Source organism: Protopterus annectens, chromosome 10.part0 (assembly GCF_019279795.1).
Source record: "Protopterus annectens isolate FY-2018-M chromosome 10.part0, PAN1.0, whole genome shotgun sequence".
Lineage (NCBI taxonomy): Eukaryota > Metazoa > Chordata > Ceratodontiformes > Protopteridae > Protopterus > Protopterus annectens.
This window is the reverse complement of record NC_056744.1, coordinates 1,055,223,190-1,055,239,617: the sequence shown is the minus strand read 5'-3', so window position 1 is coordinate 1,055,239,617 and position 16,428 is coordinate 1,055,223,190. Positions and strand designations below refer to the sequence as shown.

The 16,428-nt window shown below is 36.0% G+C and overlaps 1 protein-coding gene across 2 annotated transcripts in view; it reads right to left on the bottom strand.

The window, feature by feature from the left end:
- The window catches only part of NEGR1 (neuronal growth regulator 1), a 3,526,818-nt gene that overhangs the window by 665,153 nt on the left and 2,845,237 nt on the right, over positions 1-16,428 (bottom strand). The gene's annotated exons all lie outside the window — the stretch shown is intronic.

Sequence of the window (16,428 nt, the reverse complement as noted above, 5' to 3'; positions counted from 1 at the left end):
ATGCACTGCTTCATCAGACTGAATTAATAAATACTCAACAGAACTTAAATAGTCGAAGTAAAAATCTTTCAACCAATCCGCAGTCTCCACATAAATAAAGTGGTATGCACTCACATAAAACTTTATATAAAAACATCAATGCTTAATGTTCTTACAGAAAATTAACTTATAAAATCTTACCTATAAATACATACATAATCACTTAAAATTGCTTTAAAAACTGAAAAGTGAAAAAACAACAGTTAAGTGCGAAAGCGCTCACTTTTTGCATTAAAGTATTCTGCTTTTTATTCTACATTCAGTGACTTCATCTATTTATGCATCATGTTGACTCAGTCTTTTTATGTGTTTTTCAAAGGATAATATTTTACATGTCGGATTTTAAAAGTGATTACAGCTGATATTTTAGGTTGGGATTTTACTGATGTCAGATGCAGCTATGTGGCAGTCTAGTTTAGCATAATACAAGAAAAATAGTCCTACATACTACAGTGTTCTAAGACCCAAGACTAAAATGACTAAATTACAAAACTGGTTGTTTATTTAAATCATTGATAATAGTTTATTGGTATTTCTAAGCAAGAAAATGATTATTTTGTTTAACATTTTGCATAAGAAAAAGACATCAATTCTTTTAAAAATCTGAAAAAGCACGTGGTGTGAAGTTTGCTATCTTTATTTAATCAGCTGGTATTTTTTTATTTAATTAGTCTATCTTATTAACTATAGGTAGAATCATCCTCTAACCTTTGCTCAAAACTTGAATGGGCATAAATAAGACAATGATTGATGCTATCCACACAGTTCCATGTAACTTTTCACATGCTGTTCATTCTATTAGCCAGTCAGTGAGTTATTTAGCCTCAGTGTGATAAAATTTCATACTACTGTGAAGGAAATGCAGATGAATTTAAGCACCAAAAATAAAAATTAAAACTAATAAAAGAAGGTAATGTCCTATACCTTTCAGAAATATCCTGAACGTGTTAAATGAAAATGTTGCATAATAAGCACTGCAAAACAATGGTTGTGATTCAGGAACCAACAGCACAGTGCAAAAGGTGAAATTGTTAGACGAGCTGTGTCATGCAGGGTGGGGCAATTCAGATACACACCTAGTGTGGTAGTACAAGGCCACAAGAAATCATGGTGTCCAAATGAGGGAGTAATGAGAGGGAAATGACCTGCAATCAGAGAATGAGAGCAAAGGTGAATGCAAATGAGGGTAAACCATATGGCAGAGCGATTCCAAAATATATAAGCATCATGCCATGAGCTGAGAGACAGTGTAGTGTACTGCATAAAAGCAGAGACACAGACTGCACTAATATGGAAGGGGACGTAGCTGGATAAACATAAATGGACATGTCTAGGGTTGTTCTCTCTGCTAGTACCCATCAAGGTGCAAATCATTGTCGCCAGTGTCATTGAAGAATCTGAGAGTGCCTAACATTTCATCCCCTACAGGACCCAGAAATAGCAGACTGCTACTGCATTGACAGAGACACCTAGTAGGAGCTGGTACAGATGTGTCACACTCACAATAATGTGCATGGGATGATGGGAATTATCATGCTTGTGGACATCAAATAATGTCTAGCATTTATATTTTAGGCTACCTGTACCCCATACCTTTATCCATCAGGTTCGTACCCTCCCCTCAGTTCTTTAAAACCATTCTGAAAGATTTTGTAGCCAAAATCTATCTCTGTTCTTGCTCAACCCCAGGATAAACTATATCCTATATATGAACAAGTACCTATTCATACCTTACACCTTACTCTCTCTTCTTAACTCACTTCCGTTCTTCAATCAGTTTCTCCTCACAACTCTAAATATGCCATAATTCTATTTTTTCTCTCACTTCATATTGCAATTCCTGTTTGTATTATGCTAGCTTACCTTTAATTTCTCTATAAGTTGCCTAGAATTTCTTTAAATATTAAATAATTTCCATACAAGCTGCAGCCATTCTTAACCGATGTTTTCACATTATGTCTAATTTGGTGCATTATGTCTAATTTGGTATAATTACTAAAACTGTAAATTTTTTGTATTATTTTTGAAGACTGTAAAATTATACTTCTTAAAACGTTTTTGTAAAACTTTGGAGCTTTTCTCCCTGGACCTTCTCTCAAAATAGGCACCTACCCAGTCAGACTTTCCCAGTAACTGAATGTCTATCAATCAATAAATACATAAATAAATAACTATAGGGATCTTCAAGTGGCAAACCAACTATCCCAGTTACCCATATCATAGATACTACACATTTCTTAGTACCATTGTGCAGCATGAGGAAGGACCTATGTAGTTCTTAAATACCACAGAGGAGAGAAAAATACAAAATAGACCATTTCCTCGATGTCCTGAATGCTATCAACAGCCCCAATATTACCATCATGGCCCCACCTTTGATACAGAACGATGGTATACCAGCTGTATGGATTCCACACCATCAATTGTCATGTGGTCTGCAAAGCACAGGGTATAAAACAGAATGTGTCAGTGCACCACCCACAGGTCCCACATCTGTCATACGTGTAACTTATAAATGATTTGTCTATAGTGACTTCCTGTGGGACATCTATTTGTTACTGATGGATATGTTCTGAAACCATGGCTCATGATACAGGCATGAAGCCCACACATCATGGCAAAGAATGCATACATCACTCTGCTACAGACCTGAAAGATTGTTGAATGTGTGTTTTGATTGAAGAAGACTCACTTCCTTTGTTTAGATGCCTCCCATGGCACATGCAGTAATTTCAGCAATATGCAGCAAGATATTTGCAACGTACGTAAGGTTACACAACATGGTGGTGTGCAGACAGATACAGAAGTGTATTGACATTGGGGGTGGGGAGGTGGTTTAGTCAGGAGCAGAGGAGGTGATGCCTGGTAAGGAGTATGTAAATAAGTTGGCTGCAGTGGATGACCATGCGAGGTGAAGGTGACCACTGCAAGGTTAACAAGCAGTGCCTGGTTTATAACTGTGGGCCAGATTAGGCATAACAAAGAATAACAATGATAAATGCAATATTACAGTCTGGTTTATTTACTGGCATTTGTTTATCATGGAAAATCAGAATGGTCACCAGTACCCTTTTTCAGCATAAAAGAGAAAAGGAGAAAAGCTCCAAGGTATCATATTTAATGCAGCTGATATTTACAGTAAAACATTTTAGAATGCAACTTCAGTGAATACATAACAGAATAGTCAGTATAATATTGATATTCACAAACATTAAATTAACAAGGCTTGTACTGAGACCTTACAGATAGAAGAGTGGTGTGTAAGATAGGTAGGAGTAATTTAAGAAATGCATTAGAGTGAGGTATTGGAGGAGATAAGCAAGTTTCTGTGTTAACAGAAACATAGTGATGTAATAGTAATTTGGTTGAGCAAGTTTCTGTGTTAACAGAAACATAGTGATGTAATAGTAATTTGGTTGTGCTAATTAGAAGTAGGTATAGTAGTTTAAGAAGTACAATAAAGTGTAGTGTTAGAAGGGGATAAGCAGGTTAAGTGATTTAGGGTTTCAAAGGGAAGTAAAATAATATGATGAAGGGTGTTAGAGCAGGGACAAAGCCAGGAGGCAGACAGGAAGTGTTTTAGTAATGGTTTAAAAAGATGAAGGTGCTTGATAGACCTGAATGATACAGGAATTTTATTCCAGGTTCTAGGTACACAGCTGGAATAGAGTCTGGCCATTTGCAGTTTGTATATGCTAAGTGGTTGCTTATTATTCGACCAAAGGGGATGATTTGGAAGATTGTTTTGGAATAGTGGTCTAATTGTTGGGCAGGAGGATGGAGTATGGACGATTTTATGGATTAAGGTGTGCTGAGTACATAAGAGGAAGCTTGAACCAGTTAAGTTTTTTTTTGTGTGTGAAACAGTGCTGGGTGTGGTAAGGTTTGTTGAAAGAGAATATGGCAAGTTTGTTACAGCACTGTTCAAGCTTAGAACTAAGTGAGCCTTGTAGGTTGGTCATTATAGGGGTTCCATATAGGACTGAGGGTAAAGGGTAAATGGTAACTAAAGTTACCTTGGCAGAGTCTCCAAGTAATTTCTTTACTCTAGTTTTTGCTGGGTTTTCTCAGTGCTGTTGTGGATATATGCATCGAATATAAGATTATCATCGATTGTCATGTCAAGTAGTTTTGTATGTGGGGTAACTTCAATCATGCTATTATTTAAGGAAGAAATGTTAAAGTTGTGTTTTTTTTTCATGGAAATGAGATTTTGGGAAAAAAGAGAAGCAATTTAGTTTTTTCGGAATTTAGTAGCAGGTGATTATCTAGTAGTCAGCTTTCAACAGAGTTAAAGGCTTCTTGAGTAATTCTCTGAAGATGTATTAGTTTGTTGGAAATGCATATTAGGGTAGAATCATCAGTGTATTGTATGAGGAAAGCTTGCTGAGAGGATTTTATGTAAATTGTTAGTGAATATATTAAAAAGTAGAGGGCTGAGAATGGAGCCCTGTGGGTTACCAGTATTGACATGATCAAAGGAAGAAAGTAAAGAAGGAAGGATGGAAGGAAAGAAGTAAGGAAGGGAGGAAAAAGCGAAGAGCCATTTAACAGGCAGGTAGCTATTGGTTAAGTAGTTGTTAAACCATAATAATGTGGGTTGTAAAAGCCCTTTGGAAGACAGTTGGTAGGGGACTTTTTGGTGACAGACTAGGTCAAAAGCTTAGAGAGATCAATGAATATAGAGGAAACATGTTTGCCTTCGAGATCAATGAATATAGAGGAAACATGTTTGGCTTCATCTCTGGCTTTTCTAATAGTATCTGTGAAAGTTAATAAGTGTGGGTTTAAAATCATGATTTGTGGGAGTCAGGAGGGTTTCTTGAAGAATATGTTGAAGAAGTTGTTTGTGAATGCACGTCTCCAGAATTTTTGGAAAAGGGGATAATATGGCAATAGATATGAAGTTGATGACATCAGATGAAGTTCCTCCTTTATAATGAGGGAAGATGATTTGGTTATACTATATTGAGCATGGGCTGATAGAACTGCAGCTACGCTGAGATAACAGCTGCACCAGGGGCAAGTAGTCAGGTTCTGCAAATTATCAGTCAGTCCAATTGGTAAGTGTAGCGCCACGACTGCATTGCTAGCATTTAATGAGGATGGCAATTTGGCATTCTATTCAATTCATTTAAACATTCGTGGTTGTGCATTTGTTTAAATGAATAGATTGCATGCTTGGTTTGGAATAACAGTGCTGCTTTTGTGCTCTTGTTTTTTTTTTTTTTTTGTTCTCAGCTTTAGTTAGAAGAGTCACCAGTTTGGCAACTGCATAGGGTGTTAATATAGATAGTAACTGTTGTATGGACTAACCATGGTGTGCATTAGATACAGGCTACCCTGGTAGCGCATCCATGAGGGCAGGACACAATTGTCAATATATGTATAGGTGGAGAGAACCACGGTGACAGAATCTATCTGACAATAGACACTGTGTGGGTTTGGTGTGTGAGTGTGTGTGTGTGTGTGTGTGTGTGTGTGTGTATGTGTGTGATGATCTGGTGTGTGTGGTGGGCTTGGAAGACTGTGCAGAGTGGGGAGGTCTGTCAAATATAGTCTACAACTCTAGAGATTGGTTGTGGACTTCAGTCTAATGGCATGTGTGTGGATACACATCTTGCAAAATTTACTGCACTATGCATGCTTCTCTGTGACAGGTAGTAAGCACATTTAGGTAGCATATGAACTGATCGCTCATGTCTCTGTCCACTGGGTGCCCTACCTCCATGTAATTTCACTGGCACCATCTGTAGCCAGCACAGTGGATGCTATGCTTCTTCAGCACAGTTGCAGAACATACACTCCATCTGCATAAGCATCATTGGTGAGCTGCAGTACCATCGACATTGGTCACAGACAGGGAGACTGTAATTCTACAGGACCTAGACTAAGTCCTGACCATCCCATGATGGGCTTCCTCACCACAGGTGTAAAACAAGCAGGAACAGCAATGTGTGGCTGCACATGGGTTACTTGATGGTACAGAATCCATACAGCACCTATCCAAAATGCTACATAAATGGGTGAACTGCCTTCTTAGATTGTGATACAGCCCATGTACCACTGCAATCAGCTTTGCAACAGCTTTGGTGACATCAGCATATGCCTGTACGACTGCACTTCTTGTGTGATAGCCAGGGAGTCACTCAGCTCATATTTGGGTGGAAACAATGGGTTTATGGCCACTGCTATTCTAGCCCCTACTTTCCTTCCCAAGCTCATGGGACCTGTCAGCACTGACTGTTCTCTGGTATGCAGGGCATGACATTGCAACCTGGGCTACTGTGTCAGCCAACTTGCCCTCCTACTGTATGATGTGACTGATGTATTGGTTGCATATGCAATGAAGTAGTTTACGACAAAGGCGAGGGTGATATGTACACCATTTTATCCATGCTTGAAGTCACCATTGCGGCCACAGACTTAGTCATGCTCTAGCTGTTATTGTCATCAGGCTTAGATATTTCACTGACATACACATGCCAACATCCTTTGTAGAGGATCTAGATAGTGAAGGTCCTGTGAAGAAAGTAAACAGACTCAAGTGTATCAGTGCTAGCTTGTGACATGCTGAGATTCTCATGATGCACCAGTTGTATAACAAATGGCATGAAAACATATATGCCAAGTATCTTGTACAGACTCACATAGCAGTTAAAGACAAGAAGTGCATATAAGAATGAGATGACCATATTCAGTATGGGTCTTGTTCTAGCTCTGACAGTTTGTATTACATGGTATGTATGCATGCACAGGAATGCCATCTGGAGTAACACCCACTGGCATCCATGATTGTGGGTGAAGTTCTGTGCAAATGTCAAATCCTACACTGGTTATGTGAAAGCAATCTATTACTCCAGACAGAGATCTCATGAACCCCTTCCTGTGTGCTAGGGATGAATGCATGGTTGGACCTTCATCCAAAGCCAGACACACTAGTGCAAGGTGTGTTACATTGTTGCAGGCTCTTGATAGATTATGTTGGTGGCCCTATGACCTAGATGATAATTGTAATCTTTTACAGTCACTGTCAGTGATTACCAAGATAATAAGGCCCCATTATACATGTTTGTGGAAGGTCCAGTCCCTCTTACCCATAAGGAAGATCTGCAAGCCATGTTCACAGATGACCTGCAGCAAAATGACTACCTCTGCCTTTGAGAACTTATGCATTATTTTTCTTTCCTTTGGAGGGAACCTGCTTTATAAATATGAAAATAGACATACGGTAAGCTACTGTCCTCTGATATATATGCTGCACCCACACTGAAATACCCCACCACACAATCCAACGTTAGCACAGGCTGTGGAACACCTAATCCATACTTTGGTACAAGCCCCTTATATAGGTCCCTGGTGCAGTGCTACACTTTGTAGCTGGTTATAGTTGTGACAAACCACATTGGGCAGCATGGGGTTATGAAACTTGCCATTGTAATCTGAGTGGATCTTAGCATCCTTACATCTGTTCAGTATATCATGTCCCCACAACATCACATTTATGACCTCCACCACGCATATGGATGGCTACAGCTGTGTTCTTCTGTACCCTATCTGTCTCACTTGGAGGTGGATTGCAAAATCTATTACCTATGGATATGCTAGCAACATGTCCCTTTTCCACTGATGTGCACTCTCTAGCCTTAGCATGTGAGCATGACAGCTTTAGGTGGATGCTCACAGCAAACCACCCTGATTATGTCACTAATGACTCCTGTGGTGGCCCCAGGCAGAGTGGTAAACGTACATGTCAGTAAGAACTCCCAATGCCAGAACAGTAATTGTAGTTCCTGTGGTACAGGGTGTGATTCCCTCCGCTCTTGTTTTCCTACAGTGTGACCTTGATCAAGTCACTTAACCAGACATCCACTCCTGAAGAAGGACCGTCTGTTCAGTGGGCCTACCTGCTTTACAAATAGGCTATTATTATGCCCCCCCTGCCCACCGGGTCTGGCCTCCAATCAGTAACTATACCCAAACTAACATACCAGTAATATTACACAAACTAACATACCCCCCACATAACATCTAGAAACTTCCTAACTTACATACCCCCTCACACTAAATGCCCAGATACATTAGGACACGTTAGGCTGTATTTGTTATAAAGGCCCTGGTGGTCATTAGCCTAACATATATGTATAACAAACTGAGTCCCAAAAAACTGTAACAACAAAGGCAGAAGACCACCAAGAATCCAATAAACTCCTCCTGGAATACGAAACTTTTATTGCAAAAACAATCAGTTAAAAGTGAATATCCACAAGCGCTTTTGCCTGAGACTCTGTCAGGCTTTTTCAAGATAATCACACAAACTCTTTCAGTAACTTATATAGTCAAGACATTGCTTAATTTAATTCATAACTCATTGAGTAATTAGTTAATTGGTTAATAGCACTTATTATCTATCCATTGTGCTCTTTAGATCTTCTGTACAAAACTTCGCTGCACAACCTTTCATACAAATAACTCTTAAAAATGTGTATAATCAAAAAAGATGGAATCTTAACCAGAATAATGATTCTTGTAAGTAATTCAATACATTTAAACCAATTAAAATTTAAAATTCATTTTACATGTACAGGTCTTGAACTACTAGTAAATTAACAATAAAAACAACCCACTGAATAATTTTTACCAACATATAAAAATAATTTATAATAATAAGAGGGTTGTGACAAATAACATAAAAGTACATTAAAACTGTCCAAGTATTACAAATACTAAAATTCTTTCACTTGCATTTAACAGAGTGTAGGTTAAAATATAATGAAATATCACATTGCTATGTAAAGATTTTTTGACATTAAATAGACATAGTTGGATCTAAGTACAGGAATAAATATTCCAACCCTATAGACAGTAGTGGCCTAGGTGTGTGTCTTAACTGCACATAAACCCTAGTGTCGGGTTGTATACTACTCTCTATTAAGTACAAGTATATGACAGTTAACATGGAAGTCAATGGACTCTAAACTAAAAGATTTTTTATTATAGTTTTGCTCGTCTAAATTTTAAAGTACAGCTAATACTAATGGCCTCATTCAACCCTGGTGGTCTAGAGGCATCGAGTCTTAGTTGCCACATTAATTCTTTCTGTTCTAATGTGGACTCCCAGTCTCTACCTCTTGGGTTTGTGGGTACCTGTTCTAATACTAGGAATTTTATAGACATTTTAGGACATATTGTCAGATGTTTAAAAAATGCATTATTGTCTTTTCTTTTTTGGATGTAATATAAATGCTTGTAAATACGTCTACGCAGTGTCCTTTCTGTTTTTCCCACGTAGAAACTCCCACACGTCTGGCATACCCCTAAATAAATTACTCCTTTAGATGCACAGTTGTAATATGCCTCAGATTTAACTTTAAAATTTCTTTGTTTAATATAATGCGTTACCATTCATTATATATGGACATTGCTTACAACTGTTGCACTTAAAAGTGCCAAGTCTTGTATCATGTGTATTGCTGTAGTAATGTTGTTGTTTTTCAAACATGTTTTTTAAGTTGGTATTTCTAGTATTGACAAAAGATGGTTTTGTAGGTAAGCATTTAATAGTTTCTTCACTAGACCAGAGTATTGGCCAGTATTTTAGAATAGAATTTTTTACTTTCAGTGAGTCGTTGTTAAAAGTATATATAAATGCTTTTTTATGTTCAGTGTGGGTAGCATTATTCACTGTAGAGGTTTGCATCATGGGTTTGCCTAACAGTGGGGAAAAGGTATCTGCCCTTTTATTCTTGACTTCCAAGAAAATATTTTCAATAAGATTCCTGGGGTAACCTCTTTCGAGAAAGAAATCTGTTAAAAGCACAGATTCCTTTTCAAAGAGACTCTCAGTACTACACATAAGGGATGCCCTAATGAACTGCCCTTTTACAATTCCTTTCTTCTGTGTGTAAGGGTGTCCACTACTATAATGCAAATATGTGTTCGAAAATGTACTTTTCCTGAATATTGTTGATTCAAATACATTGCCTTCCATGTTTTTAATAAGTAAAACATCCAAATAATTTATACTGTTTTCACTTATATTATGTGTAAATTTTAAAAAATCTGTGGTATTATTAATGTATACCAAAAATTCTTGGAGGTCTACATAACTACCTTCCCAGAGAATACAAATATCATCCAGGTATCTCTGGTAATATGTAATATTACTTCCCCATGATGTTGAAAATATGTGTGTCTTTTCCCAGTAAAACAACACCATATTGGCGTAAGCCGAGGCACAAGGTGTGCCCATGGCCACCCCTTTTCTTTGTTTAAAAATTTCTCCATTGAAAAAGATAAAATTGTTGTGCAATATAATCTCCATAAAGTCTGTAAGCAAATTAATATTATTTGTACTTAAACCTGAGTGTTGTGTTAAAATTTGAGTGAACCAGTCTAACCCAACAGTGTGAGGAATGCTGGGGAATAAATCCATTACGTCTATAGTAACCATATACTTAGTTTTGTGGAAAAACTCACTGTTAATGTTCCTAAGAAACTCCCAGGCATCTTTGCAAACATGTTTAAATGACTCTATTGTACTTTTTGTAATTAAATCTATGAATTTTCCTAACGGTTCGGTAATACCCCCAGCTCCTGCTACTATCGGTCTAAATTTTAGGGGGTGGAGAGTTTTGTGAACTTTTGGAATACCAAAAATGACTGGTATTAAAGGTTTGTTCACTAGTAAATAATTGAACAATTTTTCATTAATAGCACCCTGAAGTAGATTGTCTTGGAGGGTGTATTTAATTTTAGCATATGCAATATTTATTTCATTCAATGAAATAATATTATATTGTTCAGTGTCGTGTAACATGTTAAAAAATTTTTCTTCATAGTCATTTTTGTACATTAAAACAACTCCCCCCCCCCCTTATCTGGTTTCATCACTCTGACTTCCTCATTCCTTAGGTGTTCTATGAGTGCAAAACATTCTGAAGCCCCTCATGTTGAAAGGAAGCCAGTCAACACCCCTGAGCTTATATAATCATATCCTACAACTTTGAAGCTTGTAGGAAGAGGGAAATCACTGATTGCACACACTTAAAAAATGCAATAACAGTGATTTCATGATTGAAAACAGTCATCATGAGTTCAGCTTCAGGAAGATGGACATTGCAAATTGAGTCTGCTGAGTTTAAACTTGACAAGCAGTAGGCAAACAAGTATGTGTCAGTGCAGGCAACACACAATGTGGCTGAGAAAGGTCTTGTACCTACATACAACATATGTATCAGATAAATGTGCATCTGTGCTCTTATAATCATCAATGTGCGATTTAAATGAAAATCATTTGCCATTCACTACCAGACACAGTATAACTACTTATGACTTAAATATTGCTTGACTATAAAACATATGCCTAATTGCTGTAGTCTGCATTTAATTTTTTTATGCAACCATTTCTTTTCTAGTCGAATTTATTATCCTGTGTATAGTACAGGCCAACATGTTTATTTTGTCCTTTTATTTAGGACTGCCTTTTAATTGGCATATTATAGATATTCTGACTGCTACAAGATACTGTGTCTTCTAGTATATGCCACTTTGGAGATTTTATTAAACTAAAACCATAAATCATAGTATGCTGATATTATTTTGCAATGACTTCTGATTCCCATGATAGAACTGTTTTATATTTTATGATGATAATTTTCATATTATAAAAATACATAGTAATGTTATTTTGTTAAGAATACTTTGTCAAAGTAATAATGGGAATGATGTTAAAAACAAATCAATGCATAAAACCTTTTTTTGTATTACTAGAGAAACTAAGAGCTGTTACACTGATCTCTGAAATAAAGTATTCCTTTTTAGCAGTTTATAGTCTTGGATTTAGGAAATCACACTTCAAGCTAGACAGAAATGATTTTATGGTTTTCATCCTGAGAAAAGTTCATAACAGAAATGTAAGGACATTTTGTACAATATATTTTCCACAGTAGTTATCAGCATGAATCAAATGTTGGCGGATCATTGCAGCTTTTATAACTTATAGAACATTAAGGACTGACTCCAAGATAGTAATAGAACACATACTTCACTCTGTTAAATAATATGACAAGAGTTAATCTAAAGATGCCTGTGCAACATATTCTGCATCCTAACATATTACCACTTCCTAATACAAATATTGTGCAATAAAGTATTCAAAAGGTAGTTGAACTTATGCTCTCATTTATATTTCCTCCCCTGTGTTACTTGTTCATTTTGTTAACTAAACATACATATCTATTGTTATTAAATACCTCCTACAGTGCAAGTTAATATCTGTTTTAGCACATTCTTGGGTTAATACAAAAGTAACAGATGGCTGATGCAAGGCAAGAAACATTGTGGAAAATTATTAACATTCTCATCCAATGGACGTGCTTAATATAGAAGTGCTGAGCAACAGCATATTGGAAATGTCTTTACAGCTTTCTTACACAGCTGTTTAATAAAAACATAATAAACATAAACTTCTCCATGGGGTGCACTGCACATTTGTTTAAGCCAACCATTCCTAATAAATTTAACTAAAAATACTTTCACATAAGGCATCATGGCATGCAAAACAGATTTATCGTGTTGCAATATTTTCATAGAAAGCACAGAGGAACTCTCACCTCTTGCAATGCAATCATTAAGATATCATTGCTGACTTATTTGCTAGAACAGATTAAATTTTGAGAAGCATTTCATGTAAAGTTGTAATCTGCATTGCCAGTTTGTTGACCTGCAGTCTGCCAATATTATTTTTGGTAGTATAAAACTGCACGTAAATCAAAGAAATTAAATATAAAGCAGTACATCACCATCTAAAGGAATACTATCAATACACTGCTGCCATTATAAAAGGAATCTGTAATTGATCAGCACACCTTATTAAGTTTTGCACTCAGTAAAGTATTTACTGAATTCAGGTTATTGGAATAATGAACAGGCCATGTGAAGGTCTACACAGCTATCCCCAAACCTGTTAGTTACACCACAAGCACTCTAGTGGGAGTGAAATTATTGTCTGACTTGGTATTACTCCATAACATTTTAGTCCTGTTCACTTACACTGAACTGCAGTACAGCTTCTTTATTCATTCCTTGTTTTAGGAGCAGGACCAAGCAGGTTCCTATGTTATTCATTAGTAGTCATCAGATATAATTCCAGTCAGAAAGTCAGATGGATCACTTTCTGTACACCATCAGTAAAAGTCCTAGCTGAGTGGTGACTGTCAGATGCCTCATGCACTACTGTTAATAGTTAGTAATTGTCAGTTGTAATTCAGTCTTTGGAGGAAGGGTGTGACAAAGGCACATGGAAAGGTTTTAAAACTCAAAAATTCAATTCCCTTCCTTGCAGTGGTTTAAGAAATTTAATTTTTTATTCAGTGAGAGGAAAGTATTATATCAAACGTTGAGTACAACTATACTCATTAGAAAACTTGCCTACTGAACTCTTACTGTGCGGTGTGTTACATGAGGTGAGATCAGATTGCATTCATGTGCTTCAAGTAATGTAGGAAGAAAACAGTTTCTTATAGATGCAAAAACTTACAAGAGACTTAATATGGTGGTGAGCTTGAACATTTTTAGTCAGAAAAAAAGTAAACATGGTGCCATTTTATCTTAATATTTTAAATTCAACAAGTTTGTTTCTTGGAAAAAAATACACAAACACTACATGATAAATACAGCTACTGACAGACTGCATTCAAAGAAATACAAGGAATATTAAACAGGTAAGTGCAAACAGCCTATGCTTTCTTCAAAGAAAAGAGACAAATTTACAAAACAGAGACACAAAAGAAGGGAGAAGAAGTGACAGCCAGGAGAAATAGCACTACATCAATACAAATACTAAGCAAATGGGGGAAACAACTGGGTCTGAAGTGGATGACCTGAATATTAACATTCAAAAAACTATGTCACACCACTTAATGTTAATAAGGATGATACACTAACAAATATTTCTTCTTCATGTGATTGTTGACTAGGTATATGAAATACGTACCAAAAGTTTTCCAGAAACTAATCATACATATGCAGTAGTCAAGAACATTTATCAAGGTACCTCCAGCTGCAAACACTTCATATGAATTTTTTAACTTTAGAAATCTTCATAAGGAATGATGGAAAGATTAGTCCATTACAACTTGCAAGCACAAATCTTTGAGAACAAATTCTAATGTTACAGATTTTTTTATATTTTTTTATTGTGTGGCTACAGACCACCAGTGTTGAACAAGGCCCATTCATTCCTCATCACCAGGAATGTCAGCCAGTGCGATTACAGGACTTGATTAAAGAGGGAGGGAGGGGTGTTTGTGTCCATGCTGGCCTTATGGTAATAAGAATATTTGTACTGGCCATAATACCACCCCTGGGCAGGAGGATATTTGATCCATATCACCATGGAAGTCACCTGTGCTTCTACACACCCATGCTGCAGGCCACCACTAAAAGATGTTTGGTGAGTGTAATGCCTCTTCTCAAGCCACGTGCTTTTACAGTTACCCCATGTTATCGAACAGTGCATGGAGGGCTCTGACCCACTTCTTCATGATTTCCATACTGATCCTTATCTGCCTGTTCTGTCAAGCATCTGAGCAGCTGATGAGTACAGGGCACCTAGACTATACACGGGATTATTCCTCTATGTCACTGGAACTGTTTTTGTTATTTTACTGATACAGACTAAGAATAAAAACATGAATTATCCTGAACTATTTCTCAATAAAGGTTAGATAGTTAGGACTATCCAGTAACTATCTCTCCACCCTTAACTCCCAAACATTTTTATATATTCCCTGCACTGCAAGATCACATAACATGTAACTAATTTTCTCACACCAGCTAGGTGTTTCCTTTTATCCATAATTGTTTGACAATCCATAATTGTTTGACATGGCAATATGGGGAAAACATCCAACATATGAGGTTCCAGAGGTGCTTGTCCATTTTCAGAAAATGCTTTTCTAGACTTGCCTTCTGCAGATTTAGTGGGTGAATTTTTTAAAAGATGTTTATTTCATTTTAAACAACATGAATTAAAACACATAAATTAAAACTCATATAAATAAAAAAAAGAAAACCAGTATGAAAAAACTATATACAGTGTCAATACCAAGATCTGAAATGAATAAAATGCATTAATACTTCTCTAATAAATTCTTGAGTTTTTGCCAAGATAGTTTCTTCTGGGTAAAATCATGGTTCTCTTACTCAAGGTTTGCAATTCTTTATTACATACATTTATTGCTAGACAAATTCTGAAAAAGAAAGGTAACTTTTGCTTTTCCAGTTTAATGTAATGACTTTTCTGGCAATAACCAAGATTTATCATAGGAGAGGCACTTCACTTGTGATTTAGGAATAGGATCTGGAATTAGAACATTAAATAGAATTAAAGAGTTCATTATATCACATTTGTCTGACCACAGGGCTTTAGGGAACTTTCTAAATTCTTTCCAAAATAATGCAACCTATTGACACTTTATGATCATATGCTCCCAGTCTGCTTCTAAATTATCATTTCATCTCCAACATCTTAGGTTGTCTTTTTTATAAAAAAAAAAGTGCTATTTTAGACAGTGTTAGAAAACTTATATTTAGGAACCTCCACATAAAAATCCTCCAATAAATGGATGATGTGGAGTTGCTTACAGATTTTAAATAAAGCTTTTTATTAACTTCTGAAAATGATTCTTTGTTTATTCCCAATAAGACACACCAAAATCCACAAGTTGAGTTCTTAAGATTTTGTATATTATTGATAAATATGATTTATTCGTATGTTTACTAATGTTAATCTGAAAGAATAATTCAATTTTTTTAGGAATGAGCTTAATGTTCATCAGTAGAGTTATTTGTAAATTTCTATTTATGAATTCTCTTAGCATCTGAATATCTTACCAATTTGTATTATTTCTATTACATCTAGCTAAAAGTTTTTTTCTACAGAACTTATTTTATTTCAATCTAAACATTGGTACCAACATTTTTAAATGCTCTTCTCAAGGTTAGATATTATAAAAGAATCTAAGCAACCAATGGTACAAGCTATGGGAGAAATCAGGGGTAATACCTGTTTAACTAAATAATTACTTTCCATTACCATTTTAAAATTATGCAAAATATGCTTAACTCCAAAAGTATACTCAGCAATGTTACCATTATTCAAGCAATAGCCTTTTGACACCCAATATATTATACTATTATTTGATGAAACATTACATTTTGTTTCAAATCCCATATTTGAAGTTATAATTGTTTCATGCAGACATTTTAAATTTGACTGATATGTTCAATTTATCCAAAGAGATACAAATTTAAAGATGGCAGATTTAATATAATGATCAATATTTGGGAATCCAATACCATTTTCTCCCCAACTTTTGGTATGCC